Here is a 21,199-nt window from a genome sequence, read left to right as displayed (position 1 = left end):
AACAGGAGGAATTGATGGAAACATTTGCCAGGGAGTTACATCTGAGATGCTGAGCGTCTGAACGCAATGGTTTTTCTTATCTTCCTAATGAAAATCGTCATTAAGAAGATGACAGAAGTAGGTTGTTACTTCTGGTAATGAAATCAGACTGGAAGCACTTGAGAATATATTCATAAAATTGTATTTATTGGTAGAAAGGAAAATGATCTCATTTATGCTTTAGAAGTTTAGAGAAACTCTAATGTGCATGTTAAAGATGACAGAATCTGCTATATTAGTCTAATACTTTAAAGCATGTACTATTTGTTTTTATTTTATTTAATTAATTAATTAAATTTGCAGGTTAACCAATTTTAATGGAACCAAATGATTATGCAGAAATATTTTATATACATTCATTAAAATAAAAAACCTTACAACTTTTCAAGGATTGTAGAAAGCAAGCAGTGGGGACCATAACCTTGTAAAGACTCCTTGGAGTTGGAAATGGAGATTAGTATTTTGGTCTTTTCACTTCAACCCCATCGGCTTCCATCTTCTTCCTCTTCTCAATGATTGCACTAATCTTTTTCCATTGGCGATCAAGCTCTGCCTTGTCATTGGTTTTCTTGAAGCGCCTGGTTTTCCGCCCTTCAGACATTTTGATGCCATACTGGAATGCAGCCTTGGGTAAAGCTTCCTCGTTGTTCGTATACGCGCTGTATTCTCCCTGGGTATCAAAGTCCCAACGGCCTAAGGGCCCCTTCTTGTTACCCTGGTCCATTTTGCTGCAATCAACCTCCTCATCACTGTCGACAGCCATGTCATCCATTGTGGCTGGGTAGCACTCAGCATAACTGTTGGAGATGCCAAAGAAATCTCCCAGCTGCTTCTTATCCTCTGGCTTCTTCAGCGATTCGGTGCCTTCCCAGCCAGCAGAACCAGCAAACTTTTCATTGATTGATTTGATCAACTCCTTGGCAGACCCAGGTCCTTTGTCAACATCTATGGGCTCATCATCCACTTTTGGCTTCTCAGAGTAGCTGTGCTCTTCTTCTCTTCCTCTCTCTCTCGGTCCCGCTCTCGATCTCGTTCTCACTGCCGCTCTCTGTCATGTTCTCTCTCTCTCTCCTGATCACGCTCCTGTTCCCGATATCGCTCCCGCTCCTTGTCCCGAGGTCTCTTGGTTGTGGAGGGCACATAATCCCCAATGTCTTCGAATATATTCATGTCAGCCTCAGGGGGTTTCTTCTCTTCCAGCTTCCCTTTATCCTTCTTCTTGAGCTTCTTGTTGCGGGTACCCTGCCTCAGGTAGGAAAGGATCTGGGTGAGCTTGCTGATGACAATGTCATTTGCAGTCAGCGTGGTCTGGGCCTCCACGGTGGGGCAATTAGCTTGGCTGCAGATAAGAGTGGTGGGAATGTCTGTGTCAGCATACTCATCATCCAGGTCTACCACATAGGCCATGCGGCCTGTCAGGAACAGCTCATTCCACTCGTATGCCTTGCTTTTGAAGAGCATGCGGTAAATGTTGCGGCCCAAACATGTCTTAAATTCAATTTTATTTTCAGGATCCTCATCTTTCTTGGTTTCCTTTTGGGGCTTTTCCATGAGTTCTTCCTCCTCCTTCTCTTTGCTGGCAATCTCAGCTGGTACCTTCTGAAGCAGAGCAAAATCCAAGCCTTTCACCAAATGGGTGTGTTCCATGTCACCACCCAAGAACTTGGACTCTTGGATCAACTGTCTTCTCTTCTCTGCAGCTGACTTGTCCGCCTCAGCAGTTGGACCCACAGCCCTGTAGTTAGCTGTAGTGCTGATCAGCTCCGTTTCCTCATAATCTTTATTCACACCATCTCGCCGTTCCTTGGCTCGGTCCCGGTACTTCTCTGCTAGTTCTCTCTCCCTCTCAATTTCTTGTTGGCGAAGCTTGGCATAATAACTTTTCTTTTTTCTCCTTCGTGCAGCTGGGTCTTCATCCTCATTGTACTCCCTTGGCATCTCATGGTGACATGACTTGGAGGGCGGTGCAGAGGTAGGTGCAGCCCTTGGGGTCATGAGAAGCCTCCTAAAGTCTTCATTGGTGAGTTTTGATTGGTGGAAGGAGTGAGGATCATCCACATCGTGGCCATCTGGGGCCAAAGGGTTGGAGAACGGCTCGCTATCACGCTCCGGCATTTCGTTTGCAGTGTTTCAACGTCAGCAAGAACTGAGCTCCAACAACAACAAAGCAGCGACAGCCTTTTCCCCACAATGCACCTCGGAACCCTACCATTTGTTTTTAAATGGATGGGTACCATGAAGAAGAAAACTTCACAGTTAAAGTTTGGTTTTATAACTAAAAGAATGGTGTAGACTCCAAAATACATAATTTGGTATACCTTTTTGTTTTAGTAGAAGAGTTGCTCAAATTGACCAATGGCTTAAGTTTTATCATTCATCCCTATTGTTTCATTTTGGTCTTACTCATTAATAGGAATGAGAAGATTAACCAGCATTCATATCCAAATTCAGAGAGTAGGTTGTTACAGCACACCACTGTGCCCCACCCCCCACACTGGAAGCTCCCCAGCTTTCACGCCGTCCACCCTGACCTATGTTAAGTTCTCTGATTACTGTGCAGAGATGCAAGGCCTGTTTTCCAAAGTGGGTGTTCACACCTGCTTCAGTGACTTCCTTTTTCTCACTCGGTAGAGTATGTTTCACTTTCTTCTGTGGAAGAGGTAAAACATCACTTCTGATAGATAGCCCACTGTGTCTAGGTGTGTTTCAATGCACCATATGCAAGTTGTGGGGAAAACCTTCTGGTGCCTTAATTACTCATAGGAAGAGTCATCTCCTGTTTCTATAAATCACAAGCCACTTGTTTGTGAACAGATGGAGCTCTGGGCGTGGGTTGGGAAGCAGGGGATGGATGAGAGCAGGGCTGAGCTGCTCTAATGAGAAATGTCATAGACACAGGGTGGGGGTGAGGTGGGGTCAGAGCGGGAGCAGGACTCCTGGATGGGGCTCCTGCTTCTTAGTTTATTTTAGCTGGAGTGAAAGTGAGGAAGCATCATTTGGAAACGTGGTGGGAGGAAGGGATGGAGGGATAAAGTGTTTCTTCACAATATGGCGTGGGGGCTTGGGACAGCTTTTCAATAAAACAGGGTGATCTCAGAAGGCTGGAGAATAATGGAGACAGATGATGCAGGTTAAGTACATCAGTCCACGACAGACATTCTTTTTCGGTCTGTCCCTTTATTAGTCCTGCCCACCACCAAAAGGCACAGCCTCAGTAAAATCTTGATTTAATTGAATTAGAAAGATGCCATTAGTGAGGATCATGTTACCTGTGCCTGTGGCAGAGATGACTCTCGCTTGGGCCACACTCATCTCATTTAGTGTCACTTCTCTGCTGTTGCTGCAGGAAGGGCTGGGGCCAATGGCACATCTCTAACATGGCACTCTCACCCACATTTTCAGCTGGGCCAACGCATATGCTTGATTCTCGCAGGCCTGAATTTTAGCTGTTTGCACTGAACTAAAACACTGTGTGAAGCCTCCTCCTGAGGTGACTGTGCAAGTGCATCAGTGGGGTAGTCTCTTCCAGAGCGCCTGCATGTTTTGAACTATACAGTCATCCCCCTGCAACCGGCAACAATTCCTCCTAAGGCACTGCACTCCATGTTTGTTTCTTCATCCGGGGGACAAGTGTCATGCTGCTGTGCAGAAGCACTTGCCTATGCTTCAGCAGACAAGCTTAAACAGTGGCATAAGGTGAGTTACTGGGAAGCCTAAGGTTTCAACTCATGACACAGCAAGTGACCACCCCATCTGGCTTTGTTTTCTGCTGGTGTCCTGCAAGCACTCACTGTAACAATAGAATGCAACTGGAACTATTCACAGACCAATTTTCTTCTTTACCCTCTCAGACTCTTATGGCTGTGCGTACTAGCGATGGCTTTTGAAATGATGGGTGTACAAATCTTCTGTGAAGGTTGTCACACTGTATTTTCTCTCTGAAAATGCACTTCAGAAAACTTGCCACTGGGCGTCACTGTTGCAACACGAATGGGAGTATGTACCTAGGTTTGATTCTTAGGAGATCAAGTGTATCAGGAGTAATTTTTGTCCAGATGCTTGATTTTTACATCTGTGTGAGATTTGATATTCAAAGGATAAACATATGCAATTAATGACTTGTGAGTTTTTATGGTGTACTGTGGATAAAGCATTTTGACAATATAAAGGAAATGTTTTGTTGAGACTTCTAGAAGCATATTTACATCAGGTATCATGTCACCTCCAGTACCTGGATTATAATGGGCACTAGGTAACTAGGAGATGCAATGACAGGTAGTCCTCACTTCATGGGCTACACAGGTGTTGGTTTGTCACAGTCTGGACGCACGACCCCCACAGGCTGCCGGAGGGGACTTTAAGACCCTAAAAGAGATGATACCCTCCCTGCCTCCTCTCCTGATTCCTCCTCCCTGTCCTGCTTCCCCTCCATCTGTGACTTCCCAGACTCCTAACTCCTTCCCAGGTCCCAAGGGTCTTGAGTGCTCTGTCCCTGCCTGTATCTCCCTGCATAGGAAGTCCAGCCTGTCACTGGGGGTGGCCTCCGTCACCAGCTTCTCCGCCCAGGCCTCCCGTGCTGACCCTCCCCGAGCTGCTCTCCCCCAGACTTCGATCTACAGGCTCATGCTCTCTCCCTTTCATGGGAACCTGTCTCAGCTCTGCTGCTTCTCTTTTTACCCTTTCTTGGCCGTCTGTTGTTGCCCTTTCTGGGGATTTTGCAATTTCTAACTCTATATTGTGTTTATTTGTTTATTGTCTGTTTTTCCTCCAGATTATAACTACTTTTGAACAGAAACCCTGCCAGCACTGCATGCTCAGGGTCCCAGGACAGTGATTTCCACATGGTAGGTGCTCAGTCAATTCTGACTGAATGAAGGGAGGGTTCCCTGGATTGGTCTTCTTGAAGTCCCAGGCATATCTTGAGCCTCAGTTTTGTAATTCTTAAAATGAAGAGTGTAATGTAATAGTTCCTACCCACTCAAATTGTGGTGAGGATTCAATGAAGAAATTCATGGGGACTGTGTGACACAGAACTTGCCACAGAGCAAGCACACAGACTACAGCCCTCATCATCACTAAGTGGACCTTCTTGGACCTGATCAAACCCTTTGTGGTTTTATGATAAAGAGTGAATTTCCTTGAGGAATTATTTTTTAAGTCTACAGAGATCATCAAACTGCTTCAAATAGGAGTGACCAGTTGAGCTCCTAGTGTGTAAATAATTTGTTGTTTTGTAGCATGGGATGATGATACTAGAGCTTTCTCTGGGAGGATGGGTGCTGAACCAAAGAGAAAAGCCTAGTTGGAGAGTAAGATGGGGCTATGTCAGCCCTGGATTGGGGACAATGAGTAATGGAATAAGGTGTTAGGGGGTGACTGGAGTGTCAGACTCATGGTTTGGGCAGGGCTTACCCAGTATTACTTGTTAAAGAAAAAAGTTATTTAATATTTGTATTGAGTATCTATAACAGGCCCTGTGCTAGATGACAGGGGTTCTATAGAAACCTGAGACAGGCATAATCCTTACATTTGCACAGTGTATGGTCTACTGAGGAGATGGACAGAGGCACAGATAAACCAAATAATTGTGAGTTGTGATGGAGTGCTTCAGGGTATCAGATAAGGAATTGGGAGCTCAGAGGGGCCCTGCAATGGTAACTAGAAGAACCAGGTGCTGAGATGATTTGTTTTGACACTTTTATTTCACAAGCTTAGGTTGTTATTACATATATAAGGTATACCAAGCAGTTATTTTTTTATGCCTAAGTTGTCCTAAGACACAGTGGAGTCTGTTCAGTGAGACCCATTGTTCTCACAGCTCATGATTCAGATGGTTTGTGTTAGCAGTATTGTTGCAGTGGTTCCTCATGGTAATGGGCTGCTGGTGCACTTTGCTGGTGCTAAGCCTGGGCAGATGTGCTTAGTATCAGAGTAAGTTTGTATTTTTCTCCTTGGAATCATGCACTCAATAGCATCTGCCCGTGAAGAAGATCCACAGCTGAATCCTGCATGATGCTCAGAGCACATGTCTATGCATTGTGCTTTCCCAGTGACACATAACAGCCTTACAGCTTTTGTCATGATGTTTTATTCCCATTTAAAATTCTGTTTAAAATAATGACATGCTATGTCACAGCCCCAGGTAGGAGCTGATCTTATGGCTGAGAGGTCAGTGTTTGGTGAGCGGTCCAGGACGTGCTCTCATGTTGTGAACAGTCCTCAGGTGAGTACCAGGTGAGGTCAGTGTGCTTGGGAGAAGCACTGTTGGTCAGACTGTCTGCATCTGTCTGGAGGAGGCTGAGGGGTGTAAATGCTACTGATGGATTTCCGCTCACCTGCACATGGCTTGAATCTTGCACATGTGTCCAGGTCACACTGCACAACCTGCGGTGCTTATTACTTCATCTTTTTCACACTTCTGTTTGCAAAAAGTCAACACTTTGCTGAGGGTACCTCTTTGTGCACAGGGTCCCTAACAGGCATAGGAAGGTTCCTTATAGGGAAAATGACCTTGGAGGGGATCATACAGACACCCACTTATGTGCTATGACATCAGGCCCAGGGAGAGTCCCAGCCCCACAAATGCTCTTCCTCACGGTCACTGAAACCTGAGGTCGTTTAACAAGCCATGAGATTATTTCATGTGGAGAAGAGCAGTCAGCAGAAGTAAATGCCTCAGGCTTTAAGGAACCTGTTGGCTAATCATGTCAAGAAATAGGACTGGGAGACCTGAAGATGGCAGCAGAGTAGGCAGACGCACAGACTCCCAGCTCTCACCACCGAACTGGATTATAAACTAATTTATGAACAATCAGTATGAAAAACCAAATCTGGACTACAAGAACTGCTTTCAAAAACCAAGGAGCAAAGAAGAAGCCACAACAAACCTGGTAGGGAGCGCCTGAATCTCCCCTGCTTACAGGAACGGGGGTGGGGGATGAGGCTGGGCTCTCACTCCAAAGAAAAGAGCAGTAAATACTGCTCACAGCCACTTGCCTGGAAAACAGGGAAGGAAATGTGTTGAAAGGGCCCTCTTGTCTTTCAAAAAGAAAGGAGAGAGAGAGAGAGAGAGAGATGGATGGTGAGGGGGAGAGGAATATAGGTGATGACATGAAAAGCTGACTCATTCAGTGCTGGAGGTGGCCATAACTGGGGGAGGGGCTGATCCTTCCACAAAGCAAAATACAAAAGTACTTCCAAGTCACAGAGATACAGACATCTCTCCAGCTCCAATCAGCACAACAAGACACAGCTGAAAACAAGAAAGTGGGGAGGAGGGGCAGTAACTCAGGTCTCCATGGAGATCTGAGATACACCTCCCCCTACTGAAGCTGAGAAAGCAACCCGCCCCCAGAGAGATTAACTGGCAGAAGAGGACTTCAGAGCCTCAGGTCACATCCATGGCATTCCTGGATACAGTTTCAAATAAGCCCCCTGCTGAGATCAGCAAACAAAACAATTACCTGTTAATAAAACAAACAAATCAAGACTTCAAAGCGGCCCAAATCCTAAAGTGGATTACAAATAATAGCTGATGCCAACCCAAGAAAACCTAGAAACAACACAAGTAAAAACTGGAGGCAGACAACACCAAGCCTAGACTCAACCAGCTCTATAAAGAAAACACCCAAACACCCAGACATAATGAAAAGACAAAGAAGTGCAATCCAAATGAAACCACAAGAGAAACCTTCAGGAGATGAACTGAGTGATATGGAAATAATCAAACTTCCAGATGCGGAGTTTAAAATAATGATTGTTGGCCCCTTTATCAAAGATTATTTGACCATATATATGTGGTTTTATTTCTGGGCTTTCTATTCTGTTCCATTGGTCTGAGTATCTATTTTTCTGCCAATACCATGCTGTTTTGATTATCATGGCCCAATAATATAGTTTAAAGTCAGGTATTGTAATGCCCCCAGCTTCATTCTTTTTCATTAGGATTGCTTTGGCTATTCGGGGTTTTTTATAGTTCCATATAAATCTGATGATTTTTTGTTCCATTTCTTTAAAGACACATGTAGCCCCATGTTCATTGCAGCACTGTTCACAGTGGCCAAGACATGGAAACAACCAAAAAGCCCTTCAATAGAAGACTGGATAAAGAAGATGTGGCACATATACACTATGGAATACTACTCAGCCATAAGAAATGATGACATCAGATCATTTACAGCAAAATGGTGGGATCTTAATAACATTATATGGAGTGAAATAAGTAAATCAGAAAAAAACAAGAACTACATGATTCCATACATTGGTGGAACATAAAAACGAGACTAAGAGACATGGACAAGAGTGTGGTGGTTACCAGGGGTGGGGGGAGGGAGGATGTAGGAGGGAGGGAGGGAGAGAGTTAGGGGGAGGGGGAGGGGCACAGAGAACTAGATAGAGGGAGACGGAGGACAATCTGACTCTGGGCGAGGGGTATGCATCATAATTTAATGACAAGATAACCTAGACATGTTTTCTTTGAATATATGTACCCTGATTTATTAATGTCACCCCATTAACATTAATAAAAATTTATTAAAAAAAGAAAAAAAAGAAAAGAAGTTCTACAAAATTAGAAAAAAATAAAGTAATGATTATAAGGATGCTTAGGGATCTTAGAACAACAATGGATGGTCATCATGAACATCTAAATAAAAAAATAGCAAGTATAAAAAAGGATATTGAAATATTAAAAACGAATCAGTCGGAGATGAGAAATACAATATCAGAAATGAAGACCACAATGGAAGGAATTAAAAACAGGATGGATAGAGCTGAGGATTGAATCAGCGAGTTGGAGGACAACTGGAATGAAGGAATGAAAGCAGAGAAGAAAAAAGAAAAGAGACTCAAAAAGTCTGAGGAAACTCCTAGAGAGCTCTGTGACAACATGAAGAGAAATAACATCTGCATCATAGGGGTTCCTGAAGAAGAAGAGAAAGAACAAGGGATAGAGGCTTTGTTCAATCATATCATAGCTGAAAACTTCCCTAAATTAATACAGGAGAAACTCTCACAAATTCAAGAAGCACAGAGAACTCCACTAAAAAGAAACCCAAAGAAACTTACACCAAGACACATCATAATTAATAGACCAAAGCTAAGTGATAAAGAGAAAATATTAAAAGCATCTAGAGAAAAAAAGGCTATCACCTACAAAGGAGCCCCCATAAGGATGACATCAGACTTCTCAACAGAGACACTTGAGGCCAGAAGGGAATGGCAAGAAATATTCAAAGTAATTTAGAACAAGAACCTACAACCAAGACTACTTTATCCAGCAAGGCTATCATTTAAAATTGAAGGAGAAATAAAAAGTTTCCCAGACAAAAAAACTCAAGGAATTCATTACAACCAAACCAATGCTGCAGAAAATGTTAAGGGGCATAGTGTAAACAGATCAAAGTGGGAAAAGAATATAGCAAAAGAGGAATACAGCTTTAAAGAATAAAATGGCAATAAACAACTACATATCAATAATAACCTTAAATGTAAATGGATTAAATGATCCAATCAAAAGACATAGGGTAGCTGCATAAATAAGAAAACAGGACCCGTACATATGCTGTCTACCTTAAAACAAAAGATGCCCATAGGTTGAAGGTAAAGGATGGAAAAAAACATTTCATGCAAATGGAAATGAAAAAAAAGCTGGGGTAGCAATACTTATATCAGACAAAATGGACTTTAAAACAAAGAATATAGTAAGAGATAAAGAAGGCCACTACATAATGATAAAGGGAGCAATCCAACAGGAAGATATAACTATTATAAATATCTACACACCTAATATAGGAGCACCTAAATATATAAAGCAGACTTTGATGGATATAAAGAGCGAGATCAACAGCAACACTATAATAGTAGGGGATTTTAATACCCCACTAACATCACTAGATAGATCCTCAAGAAAGAAAATTAACAAAGAAACAGCAGACTTAAAGGACACACTACACCAATTCGATTTAATAGATATCTACAGAACCTTTTACCCTAAAGCAGCAGAATATACATTCTTTTCAAGTGCTCATGGTACATTCTCTAGGATAGACCACATGGTAGGGCACAAGAGTGGTCTCAACAAATTTAAGAAGATTGAAATAATATCACAATGGCATGAAACTAGAAATCAACCACAACAGAAAAGCTCAAAAATTCTCAAACACATGGAAACTAAATAGCAGGTTGTTAAATAATGAATGGATTAAGAATCAGATCAAAGAAGAAATAAAAATATTCCTAGAAATGAATGATAGTGAGCATACAACAACTCAAAATTTATGGGACACAGCAAAAGCAGTACTGAGAGGGAAGTTCATAGCACTACCGGCACACTTTAAGAAGCTAGAAAAAGCTCAAATAAACAACTTAACCCTGCATCTAAAAGAACTAGAAAAAGAACAGCAAGTAAAGCCCAGAGCTAGTAGAAGGAAGGAAATAATAAAGATCAGAGCAGAAATAAATGACAGAGACCAAAGAAACAATACAGAGGATCAATGAAACTAGGAGCTGGTTTTTTGAAAAGGTAAACAAGATTGATGAACCTTTAACTAGATTCACCAAGAAAAAGAGAGAGAGGACTCAAATAAATAAAATTAGAAATTAGAGTGGAGAAATAACAACTGACACAACAGAAATACAAAGGATTGTAAGAAAATACTATGAAGAACTGTATGCCAAAAAACTAGACAACCTAGATGAAATGGACAAATTCCTTGAAACATACAATCTTCCAAAATTTAATCTGGAAGAATCAGAAAACCTAAACAGACCAATTACACCAAATGAGATCAAAACAGTTATCAAAAAACTCCCAACAAAGAAAGTCCTGGGCCAGATGGCTTCACAAGTGAATTCTACCAAATATTAAAGAAGAACTAACTCCTATCCTTCTCAAGCTATTTCAAAAAATTCAAGAGAAAGGCAGACTTCCAAGCTCTTTTTATGAGGTGAGCATAATTCTGATTCCAAAACCAGGCAAAGACAACACAAAGAAAGAAAATTATAGGCCAATATTCCTGATGAATATAGATGCTAAAATCCTCAACAAAATATTAGCAAACTGGATCCAACAATATATGGAAAAAATCATACACCATGATCAAATGGGATTTATTCTTGGGAGGCAAGGCTGGTACAATATTCGCAAATCTATCAATGTTATTCATCACATAAACAAAAGGAAGGAGAAAAACCACATGATAATTTTAATAGATGCAGAAAAAGCACTTGATAAAATCCAGCACCCAATCATGATCAAAACTCTCAGCAAAGTGGGAATACAGGGAACATACCTCAACATGATAAAGGCCATCTATGACAAACCCACAGCCAACATCATACTCAATGGGCAAAAATTAAAAGCAAGATCAGGAACAAGGCAGGGATGCCCCTTTTCACCACTCTTATTCAACATAGCCCTGGAAGTCCTAGCCACAGCAATCAGACAAGAAGAAGAAATAAAAGATATTCAAGTTAGAAAAGAAGAAGTAAAGCTATCATTATTTGCAGATGATATGATATTGTATATAGAAAATCCTAAAGTCTCAGTCAAAAAACTACTGGATCTGATAAATGAATTCAGCAAAGTGGCAGGATATAAAATTAATACTCAGAAATCAGAGGCATTTTTATACACCAACAATAAACAGTCAGATAGAGAAATTAAGGAAACAATTCCCTTCACTATTACAACCAAAAAAATAAAGTACCTAGGAGTATATTTAACAAAGGAGACTAAAGACTTGTACTCGGAAAATTATAAAACATTGATAAAAGAAATCAAGGAAGATAAAAACAAGTGGAAGCATATACCATTCTCATGGTTAGGAAGAATAAACATCATTAAAATGTCTATATTACCCAAAGCAGTCTATAAATTCAATGCAATATCAATTAAAATACCATTGACATACTTTAAAGATATAGATCTCATATTCCAAAAATTTATATGAAACCAAAAGAGAACACAAATAGCCTCAGCAATCTTAAAAAAGAAGAATAAAGGGGGAGGTATCACACTTTTCGATATCAAGCTATACTACAAGGCCATCATACTCAAAACAGCCTGGTACTGGCATAAGAACAGGCATACAGATCAATGGAACAGAGCAGAGAACCCAGAAATAAACCCACAGCTCTATGGACAACTGATATTTGACAAAGGAGGTAAGGGCATACAATGGAGTAAAGACAGCCTCTTCAACAAATGGTGTTGGGAAAATTGGACAGCAACCTGCAAAAAAATGAAGCTATGCCACCAACTTACACCATTCATAAAAATAAACTCAAAATGAATAAAAGACTTAAATGTAAGGCGTGAAATCATAAGCATCTTAGAAGAAAACATAGGCAGTAAGCTCTCTGACATCTCTCGCAGGGATATATTTGCTGATTTATCTCCACAGGCAAGGGAAATAAAAGACAGGATAAACAAATGGGCCTATATCAAACTAAAAACCTTTTGCACAGCCAAAGGCAATAAGGACAGAATAAAAAGACAAACTACACAATGGGAGAACATATTTGACAATACATCTGATAAGGAGTTAATAACCAAAATTTATAAATAACTTGTAAATCTCAACACCAGAAAGACAAACAATCCAATCAAAAATGGGCAAAAGAAATGAATAGACACTTATCCAAAGAGAATATACAGATGGCCAATAGGCATATGAAAAAATGCTCAACATCACTAATCATTAGAGAAATGCAAATTAAAACCACAATGAGATACCACCTCACACCAGTCAGAATGGAGCTCATCAACAAAACAACACAGAATAAGTGCTGGTGAGGATGTGGAGAAAAGGGAACCCTCCTACACTGCTGGTGGGAATGCAGACTGGTGCAGCCTCTGTGGAAAACAGTATGGAGATTACTCAAAAAATTGAAAATCGAATAGCCTTTTGACCCAGCCATCCCACTTTTAGGAATATACCCCAAGGACACCATAGAACGGTTCCAGAAGGAGAAATGCACCCCCATGTTTATAGCAGCATTGTTCACAATAGCGAAGATCTGGACACAGCCCAAGTGTCCGTCAGAGGACGAGTGGATTAAAAAGCTTTGGTACATATATACTATGGAATACTACTCAGCCATAAGAAATGATGACATTGGATTATTTACAATAACATGGATGGACCTTGATAACATTATACGGAGTGAAATAAGTAAATCAGAAAAAACTAAGAACTATATGAACCAATGCATAGATGGGACATAAAAATGAGACTCAGAGACATGGACAAGAATGTGATGGTAACAGAGAGTGGGGTGGAGGGGTGGGGAGGGCGTGAGGAAGGAGAGGGAAGGGGTGGGGTGAGGGTAGGTGCACAAAGAAAACCAAATAGCAGGTGATGGAGGACGATTTGACTTTGAGTGAGGGGTATGCAGCATAATCAAAGGTCAAAATAATCTGGAGATGTTTTCTCTGAACATATGTACTTTTGTACCCTGATTTATCAATGTCACTGCATTAAAATGAATAAAAATAAGATAAAAAAAAGAAACAGGACTTCACTCTTACATGTCAGGAAGCAGTGGGGCCATTTCTGGTGCTGGTTTGGTGGCTTCACCATGTCTACTCTGAATCCATGCATCGTCATTTACTTGGTTTCTCCTCATGATGGAAGAGGGCTTCAGAGCCTCAGGCATTGTATAGAAGGCCTGGAACCCCTCTATGCCTGCCTCATAGGAGGAGGAATATTCCCCCAAACCTTCTTCCTCCACCAGACTTCTTCTTATGTCATCATACATGTGTATACACACATGTTTACAAAAATGCACACACATGTATATCAGTAAACTGTGCCATAGGACCATGTGTGCACATGCATATTTATGAAAATGCACACACATATATATGTAAGAAATACTCAATACATACAATTTAGTTGAATGAATGGACAGACAAAAGTGCTTTTGTATTAGAGAACCTATTAAAATTCATTCAAAAGTGTAAAAAATGTGATGCTATAGTCGAAATGCAAGGGCAGGTGTGATAAGGAGGCATGCTCCCTGACTTAGTTTAAAATAAAGTGTGTGTGTATCTGTGTGTGTGCGCTCATGTGCATGTGGAGACAGACAACAGACAACACAAGGGGGTGAGGGGAACTTGAAATAAAGATTTTCAAAAACTGTGATTTTGTTTAAGGTAACAGGAGGTGAGTGAGCAGTAGACGCAGGAACATGAATTCAGATGTGATCACCTTGTGATCCCGTGTCAGGGGTGGCATCGTGTTCTGAGTAAACGCTGCCCTGCGGGGCTGTGCCCTGCGCCCCTGGTGGCTGCGTGAGGAGTCTCGGCTGACAGGCAGCCTTGGGCTAAATTTGCCTCTTGAGATGGTTTCACAACAGAGCCTATTAATTCTTTAGTATATTCAGTGGTGAGATTCAAATAATTTAACAACTGGTTCTCTGCCCTAATTAATGAGCATTTTAAGTATAAAAAACCTATATACCAAAGAGTAGTTTATTATTTCATATATTTAATATTTAAATAAGAACAATAAAAGAGGTACACAAAACTAGATTATGAGTTTTAAAATATTAATAAAAATATTAAATAATTTCTGACAAAAAAATAGTAAAACTGTTATTTACGATATTTCCATATTGCTTCTTGGTTGGCGTCCTCACTTGCAATTTTCTTTACTTTCACGCGAGCATCAGCGGCTGTGTGATTTATCCTCAAGAATCTTTTCACTGTAGAAGTAGGATTACGCTCCTTTACTTATGGATGGAATGAACATTATTAGGGGTACTTAGAATACACTGTTGCACAGATGAACATTAAAAAAGAGTAAGGAATGTAAATTTGTGATTTCCACATTGGGTGGTTGCCCAGGTGCCCACCTTAGAAAGAACCCTGATTACAAATGTCATTTTAACAACCAGTTCACAGAACTAAACAAAAAGTTAAGTATCTGCTGAACTGGTGCGAACCAGCTGTCTCCCACCATTGAGTATATTCTTTGAGAAATGAATGTAGAAATGAAAATTTCTGCCTAAATTTGCTTTGTCATAAAATGTGATGGTATTCTGTGACAAAACCACATGGATTATGGTCCCAGAACTTTTCCCTCACATTATCTCTTAATTGCATTTTAAATTTCCTAAGTGTCCCCCTTTCAGGTTCACAGTAGCATATGGGGGCAGGTGACATATTTTCTGCTCATTTGCATCTTCCACATTACAGTCCACTACTACTCGCCTGGTCATTCTCTTTTGAATTTATTAGCTCTTTATCCTAAGAGACTCTAAGAAAGGGTGATTAACTTCTTCATTCTAGATTATTAAAATGATTACTATAATTGATTTTGTCTGAATGAATTTTCTGAAACCAAAACATCCAATCCTCCCTCCTGCCCCCACCGGGACCAGCTGAGCCGTGGGTGTGCACGGAAGGAAGGCACTGCAGGATTTAAGAAAAAACACACAAGACACAACATACAGAAAAAGATGGCTACAGAGGATTCCCAGCCTCTAGGAACTAAGAGCCCAGATCACTGCAGCCTCATCATATTTATTGGTCTCTTTGCTCATTAAGCAAATTAGCAGAGCCTGGATTCAGGTGCAGAGAAGGGTAATTAACTAATGTCTTTCAGGTATGTAAGGAAAGGCCATAGGGATCAACTGTTTTCCTTTAAACAATCTTACCAGTGCTTGCAAGGGTAGCATTCTGCCCCCGCAGGACTTGGCGTTCCAAAGTCCGCACAAAAGACTTATCTCAGGACCATAGTCTAATTCCCAGTCATTTTCCCACACCCCCCCTTGAAAAACCTTTCTTTATTAAACCATTATAGACACACAGAGAAATAACAGATTCTCTAGTGGTTAACATTCTTCTTATGAGAAATTCATGCTGGAAAGATGAACTAAACATTGGAGACTAATGGGTGCTATTGTTTTTGAGTTATTAAATGTTACTTCTTAAATCTTCCACTTCCTTTCAGAGAGTGGTTTGCACATTGGGCAAGTAGCCTCAATATAACCCTGAACAAAAAAAAGAAAAATGAGGAAGTGGTGGGGCTACAGTGTGTTAAGTGAAAAGGCCCATAGATCTGCAAATATAGTGGGAAAAGTCTGCTTAGATTCAAAAAAGGAATTACAAATTATTTCCTGCATTCTGATTTCACTGAAGAAGTTTAACATTAACATCAAAACACCTCTCTTCCATGAAAATAATTAGAAGAGGGGACTTAGGACAAGGAAGTAGGACTGAAACAGGCAGTGTATACAAATTAAAAATGAGTGCATGGTCCTGGCTGGTTGGCTCAGTGGTAGAACACTGGCCAACCTGGGTTTAATTCCTGGGCAGGGCACACAGAAGAAGTGACCATTTAGTGCCAAAAATAATTAGAAGAGGGGACTTAGGACAGGAAGTAGGACTGAAACAGGCAGTGTATACAAATAAAAATGAGTGCATGGTCCTGGCTGGTTGGCTCAGTGGTAGAACACTGGCTATCCTGGGTTTGATTCCTGGGCAGGGCACACAGGAGAAGTGACCATTTAGTGCCGTGGACCAGCGTGGCTCCTAAGAACAGTGTGGAATTAAGGAAAGACTTATTAAAAAAAAAAAAAGGGACCTGGAGGACTCTTCAAATGCTGATGGCAATATCCGAGTGCCCCATAGCCCCAGTTTGCTTTATTATATAGCCATATGCAAATCAAGGAAGTCTTTGTTACAAAGTTACACATCTGAGGCTAAAAGAGGAACTCTCCCAAAGCATAAACAGGAATCCCCCCACCATGCATAAGGGAAATCAACCAACATCTGAACAAACAAAGAGTAAGAGGAAGGGCATGTAAATTGCTTCCAGCAACTTAAGCAAGCAAGTGAAGTGGGTGCAAATACTCAGCATCATAGCCAATATGAAGGTGAGGGGGGAGAACTTATCCTTTTGCTAAGCCTCAAATCTATAAAGGCTTTTTGCCATTTATGGTCCACAACAATATAGTTCTCCACCCCTCACCCTCCCTCCCTCTCTACTGCTCTCTCTTCCTCTCCCAAAGCCATGGCTTGAATAGTTTAAGGAAAGTTGGCCTCGGGTGCTGAGGATGGCTCCATGGCCTTGCCTCAGGTGCTAAAATAGCTTGGTTGCCAAGCAATGGAGCAGGGGCCCCAGATGGGCAGAGCATCACCTGGTTGGGGGCTTGTTGAGTGGATCCTGGCCGGGGCGCATGTGGGAATCTGTTTCTGCCTCTCTGCCTCTCATTTAATTAAAAAATTAAAATAAATAAATAGAGTTCACAGTGTGCTGGACACCCTGGTTAGACATGCGAGGTCGCTGGCATTTCCTGCCAAGTGACAGGAGGGTGGACAGAGCCTACGGGAAGTAATTTTCATCATCTATTTCAGTGTACAAGGAACAGATTTAGAAGTGCTGTTTCCCTAATGGGGAATGTGGACCAACATCTAAAGCTTAATCTTCATCGATATTTGCGGAAAAATACTTAGTAGACATACAGTTGTTCTCAGTGCTTCCATAAAACACCTTACTGTCTGGGACAGAGGTGAATACATTCTGATACACAGGAGCCTGCTGCATCATGATAGATGCACAGGAGACACACCTTGATTACAAACTGCTGCTTACTGTTTGGAGAACTGGCTCTCATTGTTTTCAATTTGGTTCAGATATTCTGGATCTATCATGCTAACTGCGAAGCAGGTGGAACAGCGCTGCTAAACACAGCAGGTACTCAATGCGTGTTTGTGATTCATAGTCCTATTTCTCCTGCTTTAGTCGTGCATGCACAGCTACTTGGCCTTGCTTTCTCCATTCGCCCTTGGACTCCACATTCCCAATAACCTTGATTTCGAACTCATTAAAATTTATATTGATAGCTTTCATTGGGATGAGCACAGCTCTTTAATGGTCTTGAATTTTGTTTGTGCTTTTAAAGTTCTTTTAGAACCTCAAATCTTCCTTATGCTTTGCTGAGGATGGTGGTCAGGGGTTTGCAGAGATCCTTGATGTCAGGGACTGTGCTCAAAGTCCCGCCTTGCAAGGACTCTGCTGTCTGTGAGTGTTGGGCAATCTATGCTCTGTGAGGTCAGAGTCTTTCCCCAGCCCCTTTGTCGAGCATTGCATTTTCTGTAATACTTGTATGCCAGTCTCCAGGCATCGGTAGCAGCCGAAAACAAACAGGTTAAAAAGAAAAAGGCTAGGGCCGGAAGCCTGTGCATCTGAACATTGCCCAAAGTAAGCCAAACCCCAAGCCTGTACACTGCACATCTTCCTGCAGCAAGACCAGCCCTCCCTGGCTCAGAGCTGAGTTTCTGCCCAGACCACTTTCTACATGTTCCTTGTGAGACGTCCTGACAAGATCTGGAGTGTCCTTCTAGTGTCACAGTCCTGAAGTGCTGGCATTCACAATGGGTCCTCTTCCTGTGAACTCCAGGTGACTCCAGGCAGGGACCACGGTCCTGTCCAGCCCAGACAGTGCCCTGCATGTGTGTTCTGTCCATGAGAAGGGCACTCTCTGTTTGAGCGCCCGTGGTCTGTTGGTCGACAGCAGATGTTAGTCATTGCCAAGGAGGAGAACACAGCTGGAATCCTTGACTGAGGCATATGTCCTGTCCCGCCACATTCTACAGTGTGGAAGAGGTCAGCTGTGTGCCGCTCCTTGGGACACAGGTAGCCAGGACACGACTCTCCGCCTTGATGACTTACTGGGGCAGATACCTTCCCTATCGAGTGCTCGAGTGCTATTTGAAAAAAAATTAGACAAAATTGCACTTTCTTAATTGCATGATCTTTGGCCTGAAATCCTTATCTGTTATCCAGAATGCAAGCTCCAGGGGCCCTTTGGCCAGGTCAGAGATTGGTGGCCCCTCCTGCTCCATAGGCAGCGAGAGCTTCCTGACTCCATCGGTATTTCCATTGACAGCCCTTCCCTAACATCAGGGCCCAGGGTTCTCGGTCCTGACTCACATCAGCGCTTGAGTTCACCCGGGAGACCAGCTCGCAAAATGTGTTCTGAGGATCATTCACCCTGGAGACCTTCAAGAAAGGTTTTGTGACATGTTTAGGAGGTGCAGACACTATGGTCCTCTGTGCACGTTGACACCAAGTCACGTGGAAGGACTGCTTCACATCTGAGACATTGGGAAATGTCAAAATAAGCAAATTACTATGTCATATGCAAAAACTGATATATTAGACAGCCCTTTAAAAGAATGAGTTACCCGTATATTTCTTGGTATGAAAGGTGCTTAGTGTGGAGAAAAAAGGTTATAAAAGAACATGTATAATCTGATCCCATTTTACAAAAAAAAAAAAAAAAATACTCCCTCTCCCACATTAGATGTGTAAGGAAGCCCGGAATATGCCAACACATTCCAGGTACTTGTCTCTGATGATGAGTCTATTAGTCACTTTGCATTTTTGCTTTTGCTGGGCTATTTTTTCTAATGTTTCTATAATGAATGTGCATTACCTGAAGGTAATGAAATAATAAATACTACACTTTTCAGAAGAGTGCTTTCTTTAGTGGCAATACCTTTGTCTCCATTTCATTTTCAGCTGTTAGTTAAATCGTTCTCTCCCCTCCAACCTCTGCCCCACGCTGAGAAATGGGAGTCCCCAGCACTAGGGAGCAGCCTCCCAGTCCAGGCTTCTTTTGTGGGTCTGGGCCTCGCTCTGCAGAGCTCCTGCTTCTGCTGCCCTCTCAGGGGGACCCGGGTAGGAACCAGAGCCCCAAGCATGGGCCTTTTGTGCTGACTGTATTCCACTTGGAACACAGCCCCCAAAGGTGACAGGGACTCCTGAGAGTCACATGAAGCCCCTCTTCACATGAACCCACAGTGGGGACAGGTATCCTTTCTTACCCACGGCAAAACTTGGTATCATGTTCTTTTCTGAAGGTCTGTCCAGACACAGTCATCACACATTGAGGTCCTGTGCCCAGTAATTCTCTCATCTGCATCAGGGGCTTTGAGTGGCAGGCAGAGACATGCTCTCACAACTCTCATGTGTGATGAGAAAGCTCGCGGAGTGGAAGGAGGGCCACTTCTCCCATCACCCCCAATTTCCTGCTCTGGCATCACGCTGCTGGAAAGGGCACACGAGGGAGGGCCACAGAGAGCACCCTGCTCTCCTTACTCCTGGAGGCCTGTGAGAGGGGAGTTCCCTACTTTCCCAGGAGGAGCAGCCAGGCAGACAGGATTTGATTCTGTACAAGCTCCTGTACCTTCAGGATTTTCTGTACCAAAGCTTTATGTGTTTAATTAGTTTTCATTTTAGCAAATATTTTATACTCTGCAGCCCAGTGATTAACCCTATTGACTGTCTCTTTGCCTTCTCGAGTGCAGCAGCTTATTAGAGATTTTTATTGTTACCCCATAAATTGCTCAGACTTCCATTCTGTGGCATTAGCAATGCAGGCTACATTCATGAGCTCTTTTAATTGCTCCTTTGAAGTGTGGGCTTATTTTGAAAGAAGGTTGCAGCGATTTTCATTAATCCAGTGTTACTTGAGAATCTCTTGGCTTGCATTCACATCCAAAATTCCATTAGTTTTTTTCTTAATTATTTCATCGAATGAGTTGTGTTTTCCATTTTGTGAAGGAGTCTCTCCTTGATAAAAGGTGAGCCCTCACCTCCCGCCCACACACATGTTCTCAGTTCCCTTACTCTTCCATGGCGGTGCAGCCAGTGACAGTATCACGGCCCTGGGGGCAGGAGGAGAGGGGCAGTGACATGCTGTCTGGGTAGCATCCTGTCAGTTGACTTCCTTTCTTTTTGTTCCTTAACTATTGGGCATTTTATTTATCTCTCATTTTTTAACTGAATAAAAGATAGGAGTGTGGTGATTAAGTAAAATGACACATGCTTTGCTATTGATACAGTTGACATTTTAGGTTAAAAGGTACTTTTTAAATTGTTTCAAAGCAACAAAGTGAATACAGATTTAAGCTGGTAAGAATGTATTAAGAGTCCGTATGTGCACCAGAGGTAAAATGAAAGGCAACGCTGGGCTCGTTCTGGCAGAGGTTTCAATATAGTAGGAGTTGCTTCTTATGAAGCTCTGTTTGTGTTTTGAAAGTTTTACAATAATAAGAAAGGGACACGTAGCACTGTGATGGTAAGTAATGTTAATTATTTATTTAGGGCCCTGTCTGTAGCTTTTCTAATATTCTACTAGCTTA

The 21,199-nt window shown here is 41.9% G+C and overlaps 1 pseudogene; it reads right to left on the bottom strand.

The window, feature by feature from the left end:
* Positions 1 to 343: 343 nt before the first annotated feature.
* LOC136329894 (protein Red pseudogene) lies at positions 344 to 2,234 on the bottom strand (annotated as a pseudogene).
* Positions 2,235 to 21,199: the final 18,965 nt, after the last annotated feature.

The sequence above is a fragment of the Saccopteryx bilineata genome, chromosome 3, assembly GCF_036850765.1.
Source record: "Saccopteryx bilineata isolate mSacBil1 chromosome 3, mSacBil1_pri_phased_curated, whole genome shotgun sequence".
In the NCBI taxonomy this organism is placed as follows: domain Eukaryota; kingdom Metazoa; phylum Chordata; class Mammalia; order Chiroptera; family Emballonuridae; genus Saccopteryx; species Saccopteryx bilineata.
Note: the sequence above shows the minus strand (reverse complement) of the source record. Positions and strands in the feature narration are given on the sequence as shown.